General features: G+C 46.4%; 1 protein-coding gene across 1 annotated transcript in view; it reads right to left on the bottom strand.

Annotated features, from left to right (window-relative positions):
- The window catches only part of TACC2 (transforming acidic coiled-coil containing protein 2), a 265537-nt gene that overhangs the window by 233453 nt on the left and 8321 nt on the right, over positions 1–23763 (bottom strand). The gene's annotated exons all lie outside the window — the stretch shown is intronic.

Raw genomic sequence — 23763 nt, 5'->3', positions numbered from 1 at the left:
GGGTTTGTTACTGAGACTCTGAGCTAGTGCCAGTGTACACATATACGTATATATACAAACGGAGTGACAAAAGGGGTCCGTTTGCCAAAGAGCCTGAGGAATGCTGCTTGTCAGATTATTTTCTGTTTCTAATTGTGTTCAGTTTGGAAATTCAGAGTGTGGCTGGTTTCCCACTGTTGGTGACGGCAGAGCTCAGTGTCAGACATCAGGAGGTGTGAAATCCACTGCTCTCCAACAACATATGGTTTTTATTTTTTTTACTCTAAACACTTGTTTCATCAAATCAGTTTCACTTCTGCACACACTTTTTATCAAGGCAGAATGGCTTTCTTGCTAAGGAAAATGGGTGATTGGGACCAGACGAGATCATGTAAGGCAGCATACTGCGAAGTCAACTAGAATCATTTCATGGGCTCACTTAGTGACATGGTTTATTAATGATCTCTTTTTTTCTTTCTCTTTTTCTTTTTCTTTTTTTGAGATGGAGTCTCACTCTGTCGCCCAGGTTGGAGTGCAGTGGCGCGATCTCGACTCACTGCAACCTCCGCCTCCTGGGTTCAAGCGATTTTCCTGCCTCAGCCTCCAGAGTAGCTGGGATTACAGATGCCCGCCACCACGCCTGGCTAATTTTTGTATTTTTAGTAGAGACGGGGTTTCACCATCTTGGCCAGGCTGGTCTTGAACTCCTAACCTCATGATCCACCCGCCTCGGCCTCCCAAAGTGCTGGGATTACAGATGTGAGCCACCACACCCAGCCTATTTAATGATCATCATAATTAGGGTGCTTCCCACACAATTCACGGAGAAGCCCAGTGCATTTACTGACCTCATCCAACTGAATTCCATATGATGCTATCATATATTCAGGCCTAGAGGTGTTACCTTCACTTTTTCCAGTTAGAAAAACTAAATTACAGAAAATCTTTAAGAATCATAGACTTTCAGAGCTGGAGCCGTAGAGATGACCAGTCTAACCCAGTGGGGGAACTCAGGCTGGAGAACGTAAGGAGCTTGCCAAAGACCCAGTTTGGGGAGGCCAAAAGTTGGAAATAAATCTCAAACTCCATCCTTCTAATTGAAGATTTCTTCATGGAAATACGGTTTTCGTCATAGTATTTCCTCAGAGAGCTTAAAATTCACCCATTGACTTGCTTATTTATTTAAGCAACATTGATTGCGTAGTCACCCTGCACTATGTGTACTGAACCATCACTGGAAAAGAAAATGGTTCAAACAGGCCCAATTAAAATGCCTCCAAACTGAGAAAACTGTGATTGACGTCCCGACAGCAGTCAATTCTTTCACTCCTAACCCTTTAATCAAAAGGATATGACTCCTTAATCCTTTCTTGCCTTTTGCTGTAGACACACACACACACACACACAATCACATGCTCAGAGAATGTAAAAATCTACATGCATTTAAAATTAATCACTTCCATTTATTTTTCATGTTCATTTGGAAGATGATCCCTCATTAGAAAATATTGAGTGTTAGAAGAATCATTGCCTTATCAATTATTAACTTCCTTGTATCTTCCAGGTTGAATCATAAGGTTGAATGTAATATTAATTTGTGACAATCATTAACCAAATTAAATACAATAACCTTATTAAAAATCAAGGCATCTGAACTAGGTTTTTAAACAAACAGACTAAAGAGACCGGCAAAACTCCTGGTGAGGTGTAAATTGTAAAACCACCGAGGGAAGCCTGGCTTCCTGGAATCCTCTTCTAGAGAACTCTGCAACCACCACCCTCTCGGGCTTTCCCAAGACAGAACCCAAGGTGCACACATCTCTGCCTCCTACTTACTTTTGGGGGTGGTCTGGATTTGGAGGCTGCGGGCGCATGGAAATTCTGCCCTTCAGCAACTGGACTTTCTCCTCCTCCGTTTAGAATTGTGCGAGTTCTAAGCAGAACCCCTGACACACCCCAAGCAGTCGGGCAAACAGTGCGTCTCCGCCCTCGCGCTGGTGCAAGCCGCTGCACTTCATACCTGGGCAGGAGCCGTGCAGAGCCGTCGCGATTAGACAAGCGTTCCTGCCCACGGGGAATCAGCGTCTCCCAGCCCGTCAGTTTCACGGCCTTTCACACAGGGATTTTCCCCGTTATTACATCAGCAGAGCTCCTTTCAGAGAAGGCTTATCCAAACTAAAGCGGCCCCTGCCATCCGATTGGCCGCACCTAGCAGCTCAGAACTGTCCCTTGCAAGGAGCCTTCCGCCAGGAACCTCTCATTTCTCTCTTACCCTTTATGCAGTAGGGCCAGGAACAAACCTTTCTTTCTAAAAATGAGACAACTTCTCCCAGGGCTTCCTGTTTGCACCTGGGCAAATTCCGCCGTAAATAATGTGGAAACACACATACAAAAAGAAAAAAAAAAAAAAAACTTGCAAAAATGTGATGACGCGGCAGTCTGGCACCTGTTTATGGAGTGTGCAGAATGTACTTACCCAGGCGTGGCTTGAGTTTCGGCAAGTGAGGTCATAAAAAGCAGCAGGCTTGCCCAGATCGCTGATAGGCAGACCTGCCGGCCCACCCTGGGTGGAGGAGGCCCTGTGGACCTCGGGTGGGGCAGAGAGTACCGACCCAAAGACCCTCCTGCCCCACAGCCTCCGGCCGCCCGCAGTTCCTCCAGTCATTACCACTCAGCCATCCTGTGCATGCATGCAGCCAGTTTCTATTTTTGTGTAGGGCAGAAACTTTCAGGCAAATGGAAGCTCCTTACCCCTGCCACAAGGTAGGACCACTCCTTGGAAACAAATTAGCATTTATTTCATCAAAGGCTTCCGGAGACCACGCATCTTACCAAGCTCAGAGGACCCTTAGGAGCTCCTTGGAGGTGGTGGAGGAAGCTAGTCGAGGAGGCGGAGCTCAGTACCCCGCTTCTGGATGGAACAGAGCAGAAGTGTGTATGTTTCACCAGATGAATGGATAAACAAGATGCCGTCTATCCATACAATGGAATATTCTTCAGACATGAAAAGGAATGCAGTCCTGACACATGCTACAACGAGGAGGAGCTCCAAAAGCCTCACCCGAAGTGAAAGAAGCCGGGCACAAAAGGTCATAGATTTTGCGATTCCATGGATAGGAAACAGCCAGAGTTAGGCAAATTCATAGACACAGAAACCAGACGGGTTGCTGTCAGGGGCGGGGGGAAGGGGAAGTGTCGGCTTAATGGGCACAGGATTTTATTTTAGGGTGATGAAAATGTTTTGGAACCAAATAGAAGTGGTGGTTTCACAGCATTGTGATATACTAAATGCCACTGAATTGCTGACTTTTTTTTTTTTTTTTTTTTTTTGAGACAGAGTCTCGCTCTGTCACCCAGGCTGGAGTGCAGTGGCCGGATCTCAGCTCACTGTAAGCTCCACCTCCCGGGTTCACGCCATTCTCCTGCCTCAGCCTCCCGAGTAGCTGGGACTACAGGCGCCTGCCACCTCGCCCGGCTAAGTTTTTGTATTTTTTTAGTAGAGACGGGGTTTCACCGTGTTAGCCAGGATGGTCTCGATCTCCTGACCTCGTGATCCGCCCGTCTCGGCCTCCCAAAGTGCTGGGATTACAGGCTTGAGCCACCGCGCCCGGCTGAATTGCTGACTTTTAAATGGTTAATTTTATGTAAGGTGAATTTCACCCGAATTTTTACAAGTGTATATGTTTCATATATGGGGTTTCTGCATAAGACATTGCTTGAAAAAAGAATTTGCAGCCCTAAGAAAGAATGAGTTCATGTCCTTTGCAGCGATGATGAAGCTGGAAGCCATCATCCTCAGCAAACTAACACAGGAACAGCAAACCAAACACCGCATGTTCTCATAAGTGGCAGTTGAACATTGAGAACACATGGACACAGAGAGGGGAACATCACACACCAGGGCCTGTTGGGGGTTGGGAGTGAGGAGAGGGAACTTGGAGGACGGGTCAATAGGTGCAGCAAACCACCATGGCATTCATATACCTAAGTAACAAACCTGCACGTTCTGCACAAGTATTCCTTTTTTTTTTTTTTTTTTTTTTAGAAGAAAGAAAAAAAAATGACTTCTAGTTTTACGTTAAAAGAAAAAAAAAGAATTCCACTACTAGGTTAAAAAAAATGTTTGGGCCGGGCGTGGTGGCTCACTCCTGTAATCCCAGCACTTTGGGAGGCCGAGGTGGGCGGATCACGAGGTCAGGAGATCGAGACTACCCTGGCTAACCCGGTAAAACCCCGTCTTTACTAAAGATACAAAAATTACCCGGGCGAAGTGGCGGGCGCCTGTAGTGCCAGCAACTCCGGAGGCTGAGGCAGGAGAATGGCGGGAACCCGGGAGGCGGAGCTTGTAGTGAGACAAGATCGCGCCGCTGCGCTCCAGCCTGGGCGACAGAGCAAGACTCCGTCTCAAAAAAAAAAAAAAAAAAATGTTGGGAGGGATGAGAGACAAGACTGTTTGCCTCTTCCCCCTCAAAGAACTACAGAAGAATTTTTCTTTTTTTTTTTTTTTGAGATAGTTTCACTCTGTCACTCAGACTGGACGAAGTGCAGTGGCGCGATCTCGGCTCACTGAAACCTCTGCCTCTAGGATTCAAGCCATAATATGCCACCATGCCTGGCCACAGAATAATTTTTCTAAGAAGGAGAATCTTATTAAGCAAAACGTCTTGAATGAGCCAATTGGGAATGGCGGCAAGTCTTCAACAGGTGGCAAAACACAGGGAAAGCCCTGGTAAAGGGAGGAAAAGAACTAGCGGCTACTCCTGAGGACTGGGCGGGAGGGAGGGAGAGAGGATGCCTCACCAAAATGGCGGCGGCACAGGGGACTTCGCAGGGCGGATCTGTGCAATCTTCCATCTTCAGCTGTGTGCGCTGCTGTGACGTAAAATCCATAAAGCACCCTCCAGAAACCACTTTCCGGAAACCACCCTCCAGAAACTGTCAACTCTGTGGCCCACACATGCCTGGGGTGACTGGGGCTTCTGTGAGAGTGTGAATGCTCTGAGCAGAGAAGAGAGCCTGCTCTGCTCAGCTCCAGCTGCGGTAACACCACCACAGATTCGGCGGCTTCAGTAACAGTTACTGTCTCATCATCCTGGAGGCTGCAGGTTCCAGATCAAGGTGTTGGCCAGGTTGGTGTCTTCTGTGCCCTTTTTTTGGCTTGTGGAGGGCAGTCTTCTCCCCATGTCTTCACATGGTCTTCCCTCTGTGTCCCTCTATGTCCTAAGCTTTTTTGTTTTTGAGAGGGAGCCTTGCTCTGTCGCCCAGGCTGGAGTGCAGTGGTGAGATCTCGGTTCACTGCAAACTCCGCCTCCCGGATTCACGCCATTCTCCTGCCTCAGCCTCCAGAGTAGCTGGGACTACAGGTGCCCGCCACCACGCCTGGCTAATTTTTTTGTATTTTTATCAGAGACGGGGTTGCACCGTGTTAGCCAGGATGGTCTGGATCTCCTGACCTCGTGATCCGCCCGCCTCGGCCTCCCAAAGTGCTGGGATTACAGGTGTGAGTCACCGCGCCCCACCTCCCACTCTCTTCTTCTAAGGACAACAGTCATGTTGGATCTGGTGCCCCCATAGGGCTTCATTTTACCTTAATTACCTCTTGAAAGGTCTTATCTCCAAAGGCAATCACATTCTAAGGTACTAGGGTTAGGATTTCAACATATGAATTTCGTGGGGACACAAACCAATTAAGCATCTTATAGAAGAAACTTGGAGTCAGAAGAAGCTGGGGGAAATGTAAACCTGAGGCATTTAGACAAGTCTTTGGGAAGGCAATGACACCCCACAGTGCTCAGAATGGGGCAGTTTAAGCCAATTTAACTACAGCTTCAGACCACGGAGGTGAGAAAGGCCTCAGGTGTGCAGGGACCGACTTTTTTTTGAGACAGTCTCATTCTGTCGCCCAGGCTGGAGTACAGTGGTGCGATCTCAGCTCACTGCAACCTCAGTCTCCCGGGTTCAAGAGATTCTTCTGTCTCAGCCTCCCAAGGAGCTGGGACTACAGGCGCGTGCCACCATGCCTGGCTAATTTTTGTATTTTTAGTAGAGATGGGGTTTCACCATGTTGGCCAGGCTGGTCTCAAACTCCTGACTTCAGCTGATCCGCCCGCCTCAACCTTCCAAAGTGCTAGGATTACAGGCGTGAAACACGGTGCCCAGCCTAATTCACTTCTTACTAATGCATTTCATAAACACTGAGTTTTTTGTTTCTTTGTTTATTCTTTTGTTTGAGACGGAGTCTCACTCTGTTGCCCAGGCTGGAGTGCAGTGGCATGATCTGGGCTCACTGCAACCTCTGCTTCCTGGGTTCAAGTGATTCTCCTGCCTCAGCTTCCTGAGCAGCTGGGACTATGGGTGCGTGCCACCACACACAGCTAATTTTTGTATTTTTAGTAGAGACGGGGTTTCACCACATTGGGCAGGCTGGTCTCGACCTTCTGACCTCAGGCCATCCCCCCGCCTTGGCCTCCTAAAGTGAGTGCTGGATTACAAGCATGAGCCACCGTGCCCGGCCAACGTTGAGTTTTTGTTTTTGTTTTTTTAATGTGCCAAGCTCTGTTAGATGCTCATGTCCTCTTTTATACTTAGGGCAAAGCTATGAGATATGTTTTGTCCTCTTTTTTTTTTTTAATAGCAGATGAACTGCCAAAGCCCTTAAATGCACATAAGTGGTTTGGCCAAAGTCCACCAGAGAGCAGGAGGAAGGATGGAGATCCTGCATTCAATGAACAATGTGATGCTACCACCTTGGGAAGATTTTTGCAAAGAATTCAAAGGTAACTTCCTGTCTTTATCTCTTGTTTATTTAGTTCTATAACAGAGCATGGTTTTTCTAGTTGTTGGCAACTAAAGCTGATTTGGAATCAGCTCATGTGATCCCCCTCCTTGATCAGGGAGGAGAGTGGAAAGTGCAGGTTTGGGCCAGGTGACTAATCACTGTGGCTGAGGCAGCCTAGCAGAAATGGGTAGCCAGAACCATGGCCAAGATGACCAAGAGCATAACTGGGGACTTGGGCCCTATGCGCGGGCCTGCAAGAGAAGGGGAAATGGAAACATGAGAAGCAACACAGCAGCAAGACTGCAGAAGCCACCATGGGCGGAGCGGGTGGAAGACATTACTAGGGACCGTGAAGTCTAGGCCAGGCTGATGCCCCATTTTATACACTGCACATGGGGTGGAGAGGGGCAGGGAGCTGAGGAATCGGAGACAAGATCACACAGGTCTTGGCCGGGCACAGTGGCTCATGCCTGTAATCCCAGCACTTTAGGAGGCTGAGGTGGGTGGATCGCCTGAGGTCAGGAGTTCGAGACCAGCCTGGCCAACATAGTGAAACACCGTCCCTACTAAAAACACAAAAAATTAGCTGGGCGTGGTGGCAGGCGCCTGTAATCCCAGCTTCTCCGGAGGCTGAGGCAGGAGAATCGCTTGAACCCGCTAGGCAGAGGTTGCAGTGAGCCAAGATCGTGCCATTGCACTCCAGCCTGGACAGCAAGAGCAAAACTCCGTCTCAAAAAAAAAAAGAAAAAAGAAAAATCACACAGGTCTCGTTTCATCAATGATAAGATGAAGGCTTAGAGAGGTTTTGCAGCTTGCACAAGGTCTTTACCCCATACTTCTCTGTGAGTACAGCCTAGTAATGATCTATTGGGATTTGTTAATATGTTAGGCAGTCACATCATGTTTTCTATTAGAGTTTTTATTCTCTATTGAAAAAATTATCTTTTTTTGCAACGTGATAGAAATGTATCGTTTTATAAGTTTAATAAATTCTGATTTTTCTCCTGCATAGAATAATTTAGATTATTAGTGCTGGAAGAAGCTTGAAGACCACCTTCTCCAAAGCCTCTTTTTACAGATGAGGAAGCTGAGGCCTAGAGGTTGGAAATGATTTACCCAACATCCCACAGTCTTCCAGTTCCAAGGCTGGAACCAGAACTGGCTTCACACAGGCTTGCTTCCTCTCATCTCGACCAGGGCTCTGAATCGCTTCTCCAGACAAGACCAGACCAGACCAGCAAGCTCAGATCAGAACCGCGTTTTCTGCCATGGCATTGCTCCCCAGCCACAGAGGCCTCGGGCAGTCCGGTTCCGCATCAGTGGAGGAGGTGGTCCAAGTTGTGTTTGCTCATCAAGGGGGACCCACAGCTCCCATGGCTGATTGACAAACCCAGCAACCTAAGCCCGTTGCTATTCACAGATGGCCCAGCTCTCATCCTAAGGCCATCAGGAGACCTCAGCTTCTCCGGTGACTGAATTCAGTGTTCTAACTCCCTACCTTACACAGCTGAGCATGGAGCTACTAATAGCTCTGTTATCATGTTCCCGTTTTAATACAAACAAACAGCCGTAGCCCAGGAAAGAGATTTGTCAGAGGTTGCTTGCCTTCTGCTCTGGCAAGAGACCTTCACAGCACCAAGCACCTGGCTGTTCTGTGGGGTTTAAGTAAAATGATGACTCTTGTTTCACACCCTCCCCTTAGCCTCCTATTTCTTCCCTTCCTCCACCTTTGAGGCCACCTAGAAATTTTGATGTAGAAAATTCGAATCTTGTAGAACATCAGGACTGGGAAAACCTTAGAGATTCCCTGCTCTCATAACCCAGTGATCAGAAACAGAACTGACATATTCATCCTTCTGGTCATGACAGGCTGGGCCGGTTATTGAGTTATTGCTTGTCACCTCCAAATCCCCCACATTCAGATGTTGGGCGACTCTGCAAACTGCATTTCTGCTTTGCCAACTGCTCTTCAAGAAGCTCTGCCAGGAGGGACCAGAGGCCAGAGGAGGAAGAAGGACAGGGAACACACTCCTTCCGGTCTGTTTCTTGTTTCTGTGAGCAGCACCCTGGCCCACTGCTTCACCCAGGCAGTAGCAGTTCCCTCCCTCAGCAGTGAAAGAACCAAGTTTGCAGTTTTACTGATTCCTGCAGAGCCAGCCACATGGTGCTCCCTCAGACACGCCAGCTCCAGCCACGTGGAGCCCCCTCCATGGAGCTCTGAGGTTCACTTCTGTGGGGCTCCTCCTCTAAGCTTCCAATTTTTTTTTTTTGAGACGGAGTCTCGCTCTGTCACCCAGGCTGGAGTGCAGTGGCCGGATCTCAGCTCACTGCAAGCTCCACCTCCTGGGTTCACGCCATTCTCCTGTCTCAGCCTCCCAAGTAGCTGGGACTACAGGTGCCTGCCACCACACCCGGCTAATTTTTTTTGTATTTTTAGTAGAGATGGGGTTTTACCATGTTAGCCAGGATGGTCTTGATCTCCTGACCTCGTGATCCGCCCGCCTTGGCCTCCCAAAGTGCTGGGATTACAGGCATGAGCCACCGTGCCTGGCCATAAGCTTCCAAATTTTAATAATTTCAACTTCTACCCTTTCCTCCCCCAGGCTTAAGGGTGGTAGCTGCTTTCTAAAGTTGCTACCTTCCATGATACCTGAGAGTTTGCTTTTTGCCTTTCTACTTACATAGATAACAATTCTTCATATATCAAATTCTATTAAAATAACTGGGAAGTGTGGCTGGGAGCAGTGGCTCACGCTTGTAATCCTAGCATTTTGGGAGGCCAAGGCAGGCTGATCACCTGAGGTCAAGAGTTCGAGATCAGCCTGGCCAACATGGTGAAACCCCGTATTTACTAAAAATACAAAAATTAGCCAGGCGTGGTGGCGGGCGCCTGTAGTTCCAGCTACTCGGGAGGTGGAAGCGGGAGAATCATTTGAACCCAGGAGGTGGAGGTTGCAGGGAGCTGAGATCTTGCCACTGCACTCCAGCCTGGGTGACAAAATGAGACTCCATCTCAAAAACAAAAACAAACAAACAAACAACTGGAAGCTTTTCATCTCCTGACTCAATTCTGACTGATAGGCTGGCAGAGCTGAGATCCAAACCTAGGTCTTCTTTCTCCTGGTTCAGGATTCTTTGCACTGGAACCCAATAAATATTTGTTCAATTAAAGGAATAGTAAAGTGAGTTCACTCCATTCATTGGTTCCAATGTTAATAAGATGTTGTTTCAGATTCCTATCACTACCACCACCAACAAATTATCACCTAATTGCAGCCTAGACTTCCTGCCATCCAAGTGTCAAGCTCTGTCACAGGCTATTAGAATTGAGAAGGACTATGGCCAGGCACGGGGGCTCATGCCTATAATCCCAGCACTTTGGGAGCCTGAGGTAGGCAGATCACTTGAGGTCAGGAGTTTGAGACTAGCCTGGCCAAAAATCTCCATCTCTACTAAAAATACTAAAATTATTCAGGTACGGTGACAGGCACCTGTAATTCCAGCTACCCAGGAGACTGAGGTAGGAGAATTGCTTGAACCCAGGAGGCAGTGGTTGCGGTGAGCCAAGATTGTGCCACTGCACTCCAGCCTGAGTGACAGAGAATTGTGAATGGCGGGTGGACCTAGGGGACAGCTCAGATTGGCAGGGTCAGAAGTGGAGTAGGCACTGGGATAGCACAAGCAGTTGAGTCAGGGAGCAGACAGAGGGCTAGGTAGACAGGGATACAGGGTCAGGTAGACAGTGACACAGGGCCAGGTGGAGAGGGACACAGTGTGGCTGGGGAAGTGGGAAGGGCTGCAGCCAAACTGGGGAGAGAGGATAGCTCTGCAGCCCTGCACTGCTCTTTTGTTTTTTGTTTGTTTGTTTTTTGTTTTAAGAAAGTCTTACTCTGTTGCCAGGCTGGAGTGCAGTGGCGGGCTCTTGGCTCACTGCAACCTCCACCTCTCGGGTTCAAGTAATTCTCCTGCTTTAGCCTCCTGAGTAGCTGGGACTACAGGCACACACCACCACGCCCAGCTAATTTTTGTATTTTTAGTAGAGACGGGGCTTCACCTTGGTGACCAGGATGGTCTCAATCTCTTGACCTCGTGATCTGCCCGCCTCGGCCTCCCAAAGTGCTGGGATTACAGGCATGAGCCACCACACCCGGCCTACACTGCTCTTTAATGGGGAGGTCTCAGGAAATCATGTCCTAGGATGGTTTAGCCAGGTCATAAAGTTTCTAGCTCATGAGCTGGAATCTGATTCTTCAGGGACAGGGGCCAGGTACCTTGGCAGGTTGGCTTTCCAAGGTATGAACCTCTAAACCAGAACCTAGAATATTCATGGGATCTCTGAGTCTGCTGAATACTTCCAGTGATGGGAAACTCACTGAAACTCACTACTTTCTGAGGCATCCTATCTGGAGAGAGTTTACCAGATCACTAGAAAGTTATTTCCGGCCGGGCGCGGTGGCTCAAGCCTGTAATCCCAGCACTCTGGAAGGCCGAGACGGGCGGATCACGAGGTCAGGAGATCGAGACCATCCTGGCTAACACGGTGAAACCCCATCTCTACTAAAAAATACAAAAAACTAGCCGGGCGAGGTGGCGGGCGCCTGTAGTCCCAGCTACTCGGGAGGCTGAGGCAGGAGAATGGTCTAAACCCGGGAGGCAGAGCTTGCAGTGAGCTGAGATCCGGCCACTGCACCCCAGCCTGGGCGACAGAGCAAGACTCTGTCTCAAAAAAAAAAAAAAAAAAAAAGAAAGAAAGTTATTTCCATTGCTCCACTATCCAGATCATACCCACAATTCTGTGAGATATCCCAGGGCTCTGAACAGTGATGACACCACTAAGCAAGGACTGGGTAATGGTCAGTGGTGAGGCCCAAGGACCAACGGGGCTAATCTATTTGGACAGACCTTTACCCAAGAGCCAATCTAAATTTGCCTTGTTCAGAGACTACAGAGTCAGCATATTCCCTTGTTTTCATGGCTGGTGAGTGGTAGCTGGTAGCTCGCCAGCCCACAGCTGAACACCGACACATGAGGGATCTCAGCTGAGACCAAGAGAACCACCCAGAGGGGCAGCTAAGTCTATCCCAAGTTGCCAACCCACAGGATCAAAAGCTAAATAAATAAACTCTTGTCTTAAACCACTAAGTGTTGGGGTGGTTTGTGATGTTGCAAAAGCTAACTGATAAGATTTCCCCAGAGGCTCTCACTTTCCTTTCCTTCACACCGGCCTGCACCCAACTGTGGCTGGCAGTCATGAAGATCTAAGCATTGCATCACAAAGGATGCCACGCGAGGGAAGACTGAGGGATGCATCCAATCCCTCTCCACTGTTGAAATGACCATTTACAGGCATGGCCCCTTGACTGGCAGCCACCAGTGTTGTCTTGGTCTATGCCAGACCCAGTGTCATCAGGATGCCAGAGTGTGTCAGCCTCTCTGGGGATGAGGCTCTGAGCATTCCATTCTGGAATTGCAAAATGGAAACATGATTTGCAGTAAAGGGCGTCTTTTTCCCCTGCTAAACCAGATGCTTGATGACACATTAAAATACAAGGTTCCCCTTACTCGCAATTTCCGTACCGTCCCTCTCTGCAGACAAGATGAGCGAAAACCGTGTTTCTTATTAAAACAAGCTGCTGTAACCCACAAAAACTCAGACATCAGTTTGAACCCCAAAGCTGAACTATGCTGTCATTTTTGGATATCAAATACAGTATTAACATCATGAAGAAGTGTGGGTTAAGGCAAGAGAGTGGGATGACAGAATGAAGGGGTGGGGAGGCTGTTCCAGTGCAAACAACATGGGAGAGATTTTGAGAGGGGGATAGTGTCAGTGCCAAATACACCAGAGCCAAAGAGATTATTCCTGATGACACACATGTCAGAGCAGAACTAAGAAACTGCAGATATTTGCCTCCCATATGACATCATAGGACTTCGCAAATGCAATCATCCGACCTCAGAGAGAGTTTTAGCTAACATCAGGCTACTTTATTATTTAAGTTACAAATAGCTTTTTAAAACCTCTGTTTCCCAGGCAAGCTTATTGAAAACGGAGTCTCATTCTGTCGCCAGGCAAGGGTGCAGTGGTGCAATCTCGGCTCACTGCAACCTCCGCCTCCTGGGTTCAAGCGATTCTCCTGCCTCAGCCTCCTGAGTAGCTGGGACTACAGGCGCGCACCCCCATGCCCAGCTAATTTTTGTGTTTTTAGTAGAGGTGGGGTTTCATCAAGTTGGCCAGGCTGGTCTCGATCTCTTGACCTTGTGATCTGCCTGCCTTGGTCTTCCAAAGTCCTGGGATTACAGGTGTGAGCCACTACGCCTGACCAATAACAACTATTATATAATTTTTAAATGTCCTTAATGAATAGTACTTTGTTAAGTACCATTTGGCCAGTTTATACTTCTCCCCAGCAAGAGCAAGAACAGAAGAACAACTTAACCATATTTGTATTTTGTGGGTTTTTTTTGAGAGGGAGTCTCTCTCTGTCACCCAGGCTGGAATGCAGTGGCACAATCTCTGCTCACTGCAACCTCTGCCTCCCATATTTGACTGATTCTCCTGCCTCAGCCTCCCGAGTAGCTGAGATTACAGGGGTGCACCACCACACCCAGCTAATTTCATATTTGTTTGTTTTTAAGTTAGCTTTTGGGGTAACTGAAAATAATAGAGGCCTCCAGTTACCTGTCCCCCAATACTTCCTCCCAAAGTGATATAACACAATGAGAAAGGAGAAATAAATGTACTCAAAAGGCAGACCTTCTATAACCTGAAGACAGAAAATAAAACAGAGAACTGGAGTCACTTTTCAAAACTGTAAATAAAAAGAGGAAAGTCAGAAAATCCTGGATTTTTCTCATGGTCCTGTCCTCACCCTACAACGAGTGTTTGTAGAGAACAAAGGCAGATCCAGTTCCCTAGAAACAATTGGGACGATACAGAGGGCGGCTAATGAAAGGGGCCTACATTGGTCTAGAATTATTGTCAGATGATTAAGTATACCCAAACATAGAAAATTCTTTAAAAAGTTCTGAGCAGGTCACAGTAGGGACTATTACAAAGGAATTTCAAAGCACATGGAATGTAAAGGGATAGGTACAGCCAGGCATGGTGGCTCATGCCTGTAATCCCAGCACTTTGGGAGGCCAAGGCGGGTGGATCACCTGAGGTCGGGAGTTTGAGACCAGCCTGACCAACATGGAGAAACCCCATCTCTACTAAAAGTACAAAATTAGCCATGCGTGGTGGCACATGCCTGTAATCCATGTGCTACTTGGGAGACTGAGGCAGGAGAATCGCTTAAACCGGCAGGCGGAGGTTGCGGTGAGCTGAGATTGCACCACTGTACTCCAGCCTGGGCAACAAGAGCAAAATTCTGTCTCAAATAATAATAATAATAACAAAGGGATAGACAGAATACAAAGGGCAGCCTTCAAAATGCATGCTTTCTGGGGGAAAAAAAAAGGCAGAAATTATAATAGGACTACCCAATGGCAACTGGGTGTTTGTCTTGGTCCATCTTCTGTTCCTATAACAGAATACTACAGACTGGGTAATTTATAATACAAAGAAATGTATTTCTTACAGTTTTGGGGGCTGGGAAATCCAAGGTTAAGGAGCCACACGTGGTGAGGGCCTTCTTGCTGTCAGGAGGACTCTCTGCAGAGTCCTGAGGTGGTCAGAGGCATCACATGGCAAGAGGCTAGAGTACGCCAAACTGGCTTTCATAACAGGCCCACTCTCTTGATAACTAACCCATTCCCATCATGACCCATTAATCTATTAATTCATGAGTGGACTAATTCATCTTCCTCCCATTAAAGGCCCCACTTCTCAATGCTGCCACACTGGGGATTAAATTTCAACAAAAGTTTTGAAAAGACAAACATTCAAACCACAGCAGTGTTAAATGGGGAAAAGAAAGAAAAAGACAAAAGTTAGAGTTCTGTGAAAAGAAAAGAGCATCACAAAATAAAACGACTCAGAAACCTTCTTGAACCTCACCCTAACGAACATGGCCTGTGTACAGACCAGGGGACTGCTAAACTAGGAATCCCATAAAACACCTCAGTGCTATCAAAATGGACAAGAAGAAGGTCAACAAATCCACACAGAGTTTTTGAAAAACAGAACAAAACAACAAAAAAAGGAGATAATATTTTACACATACTACCTGAGGAAAATCTTCCTTACATCCTGAGACCAGCTATGAAGAGGAACAAAATTCTAACTCAGCACTCCAAACAGCATATAATACTCTCAAGTCTGCATTTGAGCATATATAAAATACTTTGAATCAGAAATTCAAACATGCAAATAGAAATGGACAAAAAGCAAGGAGGAATAAAAAGATTGTTGATTGAACTCCAGAAAAAAATACAAGAAAAAAGACAAAATTATCTCAGAAATAAATAAATAAATCATAAGGCACCCAAGGGATAATAGATTTAAATGAAAATTTAATGAAAGGCATTTTAAAAATCAGGAAAGTGGCCAGGCACGGTGGCACACACCTGTCACTACTTAAATTGGCCTCCCCAAAAATTCAGAGTCTAGGGTTTTCCCAAAGATAGTTTGGAGGGCAGGGAGCTAGGGAATGGGTGCTGCTAATTGGTTGGGGATGCAATCAGAGGCATGTGGATAGAAGGTACTCCTGTGCTGAGTCCAATTCTGGGAGGTGGGGCGTAGGCCCACAGAGGAATCGCTGGTCTAGGTGAAATCATCTGGTAATCAGAAATGTCAAACTCTGAAAACATCTTAAAAGACTAACCTTAGGTTGTACTACAGTGATTTTATTTACAGGAATAATTGGGGAAGTTGCAAACTTTTGACCTCTGGAACAACTAATGTAATTTTGTTGTTGTTGTTGTTGAGACAGAGTCTCGCTCTGTCACCCAGGCTGGAGTGCAGTGGCACGATCTTGGCTCACTGCAACCTCCGCCTCCCAGATTCAAGCAATTCTCCTGTTTCAGCCTCCTGAGTAGCTGGGACTACAGGTGCCCACCACCACCCCCAGCTAATTTTTGTATTTTTAGTAGAGACGGGGTTTCCCCATATTGGTCAGCCTGGTCTTGAACTCCTGATCTTAGGTGATCCACTCACCTCGCCCTCCCAAAGTGCTGGGATTAGAGGTGTGAGTCACCATGCCCCACCAACTACACCTACATCTTAGCAGAATTTAGACCTCTCTTATCGTCCTAACCTGGTGGCCTTTCATTAGTTTTCTGCCTGCCTCGGCCTCCCAAAGTGCTAGGATTACAGGCATGAGCCACTGCTCCTAGCCCTTTTCATTAGTTTTATAAAGGTGGTTTAGGGCCAGGCATGGTGGCTCACACCTGTAATCCCAGCACTTTGGGAGGCTGAGGCAGGCGGATCACGAGGTCAGGAGATCGAGACCATCCTGGCTAACACGGTGAAACCCAGGCTCTACTAAAAATACAAAAAAATTAGCCATGCATGGTGGCAGGCACCTGTAGTCCCAGCTACTGGGGAGGCTGAGGCAGGAGAATGACATGAACCTGAGAGGCAGAGCTTGCAGTGAGCTGAGATCGCGCCACTGTACTCTAGCCTGGGAGACAGAACAAGACTCTGTCTCAAAAAAAAAAAAAAAAAAAAAAAGGGGGAGCTTAGTTTTGGAAGGGGTTATTATCATTTAAACTATAAACTCCCTAGGCCGGGTGCGGTGGCTCACGCCTGTAATCCCAGCACTTTGGGAGGCTGAGGCAGGCAGATCACGAGGTCAGGAGATCAAGACCATCCTGGCTAACATGGTGAAACCCCGTCTCTACTAAAAATACAAAAAACTAGCCGAGCGTGGTGGTCGGCGCCTGTAGTCCCAGCTAGTCGGGAGGGTGAGGCAGGAGAATGGCATGAATCTGGGAGGTGGAGGTTGCAGTGAGCCGAGATCGCGCCATTGCAATTCAGCCTGGGTGACAGAGGGAGACTCCATCTCAAAAAAAAAAAAAAAAAAAAAAAAAAAACTCCCAGTTATCTTGGTCCACAACCGGAAGTGACCAGAGGCAGTTTGGAGGTTAAAGGCAAACTAGAGTTGGTTAGGTCAGATCTCTTTCAGTGTTACAGCTTTTGCAAAGGCAGTTTTATAATGACAACAAAAACACTACATATATATCAGAGTCAATGGGATGTAGTTAAAACAGTGATCAGAGGAAAATTCTTTGCATCAAACATATTTGTCAGTGAAAATGAAAGAAGGAAAATAATGAATTAAATTCCCAACTCAAAAAACTGGAAAGGAAAACAAAGTAAACCAAGAAAAGCACAAAGAAGAAAAAATAAAGTTAAAGGTAGAAATAAATGAAATATAGAAGAGAAAAATGAGTGATTAATGAATAAATCAGAATCTTTTTTTTTTTTTTTGCTTTTTTGTTTCTTTGGTTTTTTTGAGACAGAGTCTTGCTTTGTCGCCCAAGCTGGAGTGCGATGGTGTGATCTCGGCTCACTGCAACCTCCACCTCCTAGGTTCAAGTGATTTTCCTGCCTCAGCCTCTAGAGTAGCTGGGATTACAGGCGCCCACCACCACACCTGGCTAATTTTTGTAATTTTAGTAGAGATGGGGTTTCACCATGTTGGCCAGGCTGGTCTCAAACTCCCGACATCAGGTGATCCACCCACCTCCGCCTCCTAAAGTGCTGGGATTACAGGCATGAGCCACCATGCCCAAACAAAAGCCTAATTCTTAAAAAATGAATAAACTAAAAAAATCACTAGCTACCTTGATCAGAAAGAAAAAGGGAGAAAGCACAAACACAAAATTACAAGAGGCAAATAACCATTGTAACAGAAGAAATGTTAAACATTACAAGAGGCTGATTTGCAGACGTCTATGCAAATAAAAAATGCATGAAGTGGATAGCATCTTAGTGAAATGTTTGCCAGAAATGACACCATTAAAGTTACAACACTTAAACATACCTATTTCCACAGAAAAACAATAGAGAAATTTACTAAGGAACTATACCACAACAAAAGGATCAGGCCCAGATAATTTCACAAGGGAATTTTACCAAATCTTTAAAAGTCAGATAGTCCCAGAGTGCTCTACAAATTATTCCAAAGCATTTTAAAGGCAGAAGAACCTCTTAATTCCTTTTATGAAGAATGACACTGATTCCTCAACCTGATAAAAATGACACACACACCCCCAGACAAAAACTACAAACCAATATCACTCATGAACATGAGGGATGCAAAAATATTGAAAAATATACTAGCAAACTCCAACACTATATACAGAAAATAATATACCATACTGCTATAGACTGAATGTTATACCCCCTGCCCCAGATTCTTATGTTGAAATCCCCATTGTGAAGGTATTTGGAGGTGGGCCATCTGAGAGGTGATTAGGTCAGGAGGGCTCCATCTTCATGAATGAGATTAGTGCCCTTGTAAGAAGAGACTTGGGAGAAATGGTCCCTTTATCATGTGAAGATACAGCAAGAAGGTGGCCATCTGCAAACCAAGAAGATAACCCTCAGCAGGGCCTTAGCCAGCACCTTCATCTTGGACTTCCCAGCCTCCAGAACTGTGAAAAATAAATTTATGTTGTTTAAGTCACCAGTCTATGATATTCTGTTATAGCAGCCTGGGCTGAATAAGACAATGACCTACAAACAAGAGGAAAAATAATCAATATAAGTAGATGCAAAGATGACCCAGAGCATGGAATTAGCAAAGACTCAACACAGCTCTTATAACCATAACATAAATAATCTACTGGAAAAGGTAGATATAATAGTGGAAGACATAGGAAATGTCTGGAGGATGTATATGGTGGAGGATATAGGAGGAATATGGAAACTCGGGGGGGAAATGGAAAAGTGCCTTAAGAGACATATCAACTAAAAGCAACTTGTGAAACTCATTTGGATCCTGATTTAAATAAATCAAAAGTTTTAAAAATGAGACAACCAGGGATATTTGAACACTGACACAATTTTTATTATTAAGTAATTATTTATTTTTTTGTATGATAAGGATACTGTGGTTATATGCTTACAAAAAGAGTCCTAATTTTTTAGAGATATGATATGGTTTGGCTCTGTCCCCACCCAATTCTCATCTTGAAATCTTGAATTGTAGCTCCCATATTTCTTTTCTTTTTTTTTTTTTTTTTTTTGAGATGGGGTCTCACTCTGTCACCCAGGCTAGAGTGCAGTGGTACAATTTTGGCTCACTGCAACCTCTGCCTCCCGGGTTCAACTGATTCTCCTGCCTCAGCCTCCCAAGTATCTGGGACTGCAGGCACACACCACCATGCCTGGCTAATTTTTTGCATTTTTAGTAGAGACGGGGTTTCACCATGTTAGCCAGGATGGTCTTGATCTCCTGACCTCATGATCCTTGGCCTCCCAAAGTACTGGGATTACAGGCGTGAACCACCGTGCCTGGCCCAGCTCTCATAATTCTAACGTGTCATGGGAGGGACCCAATGGGAGGTAACTGAATCATGAGGGTGGGTCTTTCCCATGCTGTTCTTGTGATAGTGAATAAGTCTCAAGAGATCTGATGGTTTTATAAAGGGGAGTTCCCCTACATGAGCTCTCTTGCCTGCCACCATGTAAGACATGAGTTTGCTCCTCATTTGCCTTCTGCCATGATTGTGAGGTCTCCCCAGCCATGTGAAACTGTGAGTCAATTAAACCTCTTTCATTTATAAATTACCCAGTCTCAGGCATGTCTTTATTAGCAGTGTGAGAACAAACTAATACAAAATACATGCTTAACTGTACCTGATTAAACAATGGGATTATTTGTTTTAAAACAATCCAACAGTGCCGGGCACGGTGACTCATGCCTGTAATCCCAGCACTTTGGGAGGCCAAGGCAGGCAGATCACCTGAGGTAAGGGGTTCAGGACCAGCCTGGCCAACATGGTGAAACCCCGTCTCTACTAAAAATACAAAAGTTAGCTGGGCATGGTGGCACATGCCTGTAGTCCCAGCTACTCAGAAGGCTGAGGAAGGAGAATTTCTTGAACCCAGGAGGCGGAGGTTGCAGTAAGCCAAGATCGCACCACTGCACTCCAGCCTGGGCGACAGAGCAACAGAGCGACAGAGTGGGACTCTGTCTGAAAAAAAAAAATCCAACAGTGGAAGGAGGAAGGCAGATGTTAGTGGGAAGGAGGATAATAAATGAAATAAGATCAACCATTGTAGACAATTGTTGAAACCAGTAGTGGGTACATAAGGATGCTTATAATGTTCTCTCTACTTTTGTATATACTTGTAAAGTCCCTAATAAAATATTAAGAAAGAAAAGGAGACAGGGTGGAAGGGAGGAAAAGAAATGCTTCCTTCCTCATTTTTGACTAGGGCCCACTCCAGTTCCTAAGCCAATCCTGGCCAAGTCAATCTCTGGCTTGTCAGTGGTGGGCTTTGGAATTAGGTCATCGCTTCATAAGCAGGCATCGAGCAATCTGCCAGTAATTCAGGCTACTAAAGTAAGCTAGTTTTGATTTGCATTTCCTAAACTGAATTTCCCCATTGCACTTAAGACATGAGACCTGGTGTCTCCAACAGAACTCTAAATCCAAGTGCTGCATCCCAAGTCTTCACTCAGCCCTTCTCTTGTATCTGTACTGGTTTGATCCTAGGACCACGTGTCTGACCACTACTCTTGGCTCCTAGACCTTGGGCCTGCAGACTGATCTTGCCAGAGATGAACATATCTTCTAAAGGTTAACTTCCTGAACTCCTGGGATCTACCCATCTGACCGAAGCTCAGGAAGGAGTGACCGATTGCCCTCAGGCATTGTTTTTCCTCTATTTAATAGCTGCTTCTCCAAGATTGACATCGGTGTCTGTAGAGGGTCATTTTCCTCCACACCTGTTGGGCCAAGACATGTCAACCCAAGTCTCTCTGTTTATGCCAAATGAAGAGGAGGCATGTGCCAAAGCATTGACAGTCCTGGGGCAGTAAAGCAGGCTGGTGTTGGGTAAAGAGAGGCACGCTGACAAACGCCAAATAGGGAAACTTCTACCAGGCCCCGCAAACAGTAATATCACCAAAAGCTTTTCAAAGACTTGGAACACATGTGGCGATGAGCTTGTGACCAAGTGGGATTCAAGCGTTGCTTGTCTCATCTGTTTGCTATGAAACATGAGATGCAAAAGCACTTTGTCAGATTCTAACTTCAACCTTATGACCAGTTTCAGCAAAAGGATATTCAGAGGAATGGTTTTTCTGAATGACCAAAAGTGAATACAAAGCTGTGCTTTTTAAGCTCAGGGAGCCAGCTGCAAAATTATGTCTCCTCAAAATGAAAATCTTGGTCCCACTTGGAAATGACCACTCCAATCACGAGGTCAGGAGATCGAGACCATCCTGGCCAACATGGTGAAACCCTGTCTCTACTAAAATACAAAAAATTAGCTGGACATGGTGGCGCACGCCTGTAGTCCCAGCTACTTGGGAGGCTGAGGCAGGAGAATCGCTTGAACCCGAGAGGCGGAGCTTTCAGTGAGCTGAGATGGCACCACTGCACTCCAGCCTGGGCGACAGAGCAAGATTCTGTCTCAAAAAAAAAAAAGAAAAGAAAAGAAAAAGAAAAAAGAAATGGCCACTCCAGCTTCCCATACATTTGTACTTTTCCAGGTCCTTTCACATTTAACTGAGCACAAGCAGAGAGAAATAAGAAATACATGTTTCAGGCCAAAGTCTTGCAACTCAGGATTTAATATGCAGTAAAGGAAGCTACGCAGAGGAGGTCAGACCTTGGTAGGGCTTAGATATTTCTTTGGAGCCCCAGGACAGTGAGACACAACCAATTTCGGTCATTCCTGAACTTTATACCGATGAAAGTGGCTTTGCTTGCATAAAGTCAGCCAGTGTTGCTGGATTTAATCTCTTTCCAATTCTTTGGCACCCAGTCTGGCACAGAGCTCTGCTGAGGCTGTTCCCTGACTTGAGTGTGGAGCAGAATTTCCCCTTTTTAGGTCACAAATTCAGAGTAGTCACTCATCACAGCGACTCTCTCCACTGTGTGGATTTTAAACACCTTCATTAACAACACTTATGAAACATTGGCAAGGTGGTGGCTATCTTGAGTTGCTCCTGATATCCATGACATATCACAAGATAGAATCATGGGAACAAACTTGCCCCTGCAGACTAGGATGATAGAAACACAGTGATATCCATCTCTTGTAAACACAGCTGAATTAAAAACCCTAGGACGAGGGTCACGGTGGATTATCCAGAGATCTGCTAAGGGTGAGTACAGGCCCCCAGAAAGGAGTCTTCCTTTATTTTTATTTTTATTTTTATTTTATTTTTTGAGACGTAGTCTCGCTGTGTCGCCCAGGCTGGAGTGCAGTGGCATGATCTCAGTTCACTGCAACTTCCATCTCCTGGGTTCAAGCAATTCTCCTCCCTCAGCCTCCTGAGTAGCTGGGACTACAGGCAACCACTACCATGCCCAGCTATTTTTTTTTTTTCGTATTTTTAGTAGGGACGGGTTTCACCATATTGGCCAGGATGGTCTCAAACTCCTGACCTTGTGATCCACCTGCCTTGGCCTCCCAAAGTGCTAGGATTACAGGCGTGAGCCACTATGCCCGGTCGACAAGCCTTCCTTGTCAGTTTCTTAAGCAGTGTCTGGCTGCTCCCTTGCTGCCACCACCTGAAGTCTTGGTCCTCATGCCTGCCTTTGGGGGTGGTGGGATGGGACCTCTTGTGCTGAGATGGACAAATCTCCCCTAGGCTGGTGGCCTTCTTGGGGTTCAGAGCATTGGATCGGGATGGCATCAGAGTGAGTTTGGTTTTCTACTGGCTAATGCTCCAAGTGTACACAACTGTATTTTCCCTGGCTCTCCCTCCCCCTATTAGCCAGCAGAGCTGTCCCCTACCCCAACATGTCCCTGGCTGTTAAGTATGCGCCCTTGCATGCAGTTAGAAACACTGTCGTCACCCTCAGCATTCATTTCTCTGCTCCCATGACAGCACACACTTGAGCAGCCACTTTGGAGGGCCTGCCTTTGTTCTTTTCTCTGAAAACCTCTCATTCCTCAACCCTCCCGACATCCGCCATCTCCCTCCTGTCTGAGTGGTCCTGGCCCACCACATCAACCCATCTCTTAGACCCTGCTAATTTGATTAAGGGTAGATTCTGGCTTATGTGGGGACAATCAGATTTTCTCTCTAGATATTTGATAAGGAAGACCATCAAAGGAGGCCACTCATCACCAGGCAATGAGGTATGGGGGTCAGGACCAGTGATAGAGAAGCCCAGAGTCTGTGCATGCTGGACTTAAGGAGAGGCAGGGGTAGGAGCCCAGCAGAGGAGACCTGTCCACCCTCAGACCAGAATGAAGCCAGTGGTTGCTGAGAAGCAGGGGTGAGAAGTTGCTGCAGCCCAGAACTATGTCTGCTCAATAAATGCCCCTTTTCGGGTGGGTTTCTATTTCTTGCAACCAAATGTGCCCCGATTGAAAGCACACTCAAAAGCTGCCCATGATGCCCAGATGCTGGCCTCATCTCTGTCCTCATCCTCTTTCAACCTCTCTGCAGCATCTGAGACCGTCCCCCTAACTCCCTCCTCCAGCCTCTTTCCACCTAAGTCTTTTCTAATGAGATGCTGCAAAATCCCACTCTCTTTCTCCTTCTCCAGTTCCTCCTCCCACCTTCTCAGTAAAGTCAACCAGGAGCTCCCGGATTTGGTGTTCTAGCCTGATCTTCTCCTTGGACAGTCATTGATTCCCGTGGCTTTCTCTACTGAGTCCAGGGAAAAGGCTCTAAACCTAAAGCACCTGCCCTGACGTCTCACTCCTGCACCAACTGTCTACTTAGATGACTCAGCCTCTTGAAATGTCCACTCAACATCTTCTCCTCAAGCCAATCCCTCTCTTGCTTTGCCCATCGGATTTAGAGGACCTCATTCTTTCAGTCATGTGGCCTGGGACCACTGTGGTCATTCTACACCTCATGGTGACTGCCTGCTTAGCATCACTTAATAAGTGTTTGCTGAATGAAATGAAGAAATGAATC

The sequence above is a fragment of the Theropithecus gelada genome, chromosome 9 (assembly GCF_003255815.1).
Source record: "Theropithecus gelada isolate Dixy chromosome 9, Tgel_1.0, whole genome shotgun sequence".
Taxonomy (NCBI): Eukaryota; Metazoa; Chordata; class Mammalia; order Primates; family Cercopithecidae; genus Theropithecus; species Theropithecus gelada.
Note: the sequence above shows the minus strand (reverse complement) of the source record. Positions and strands in the feature narration are given on the sequence as shown.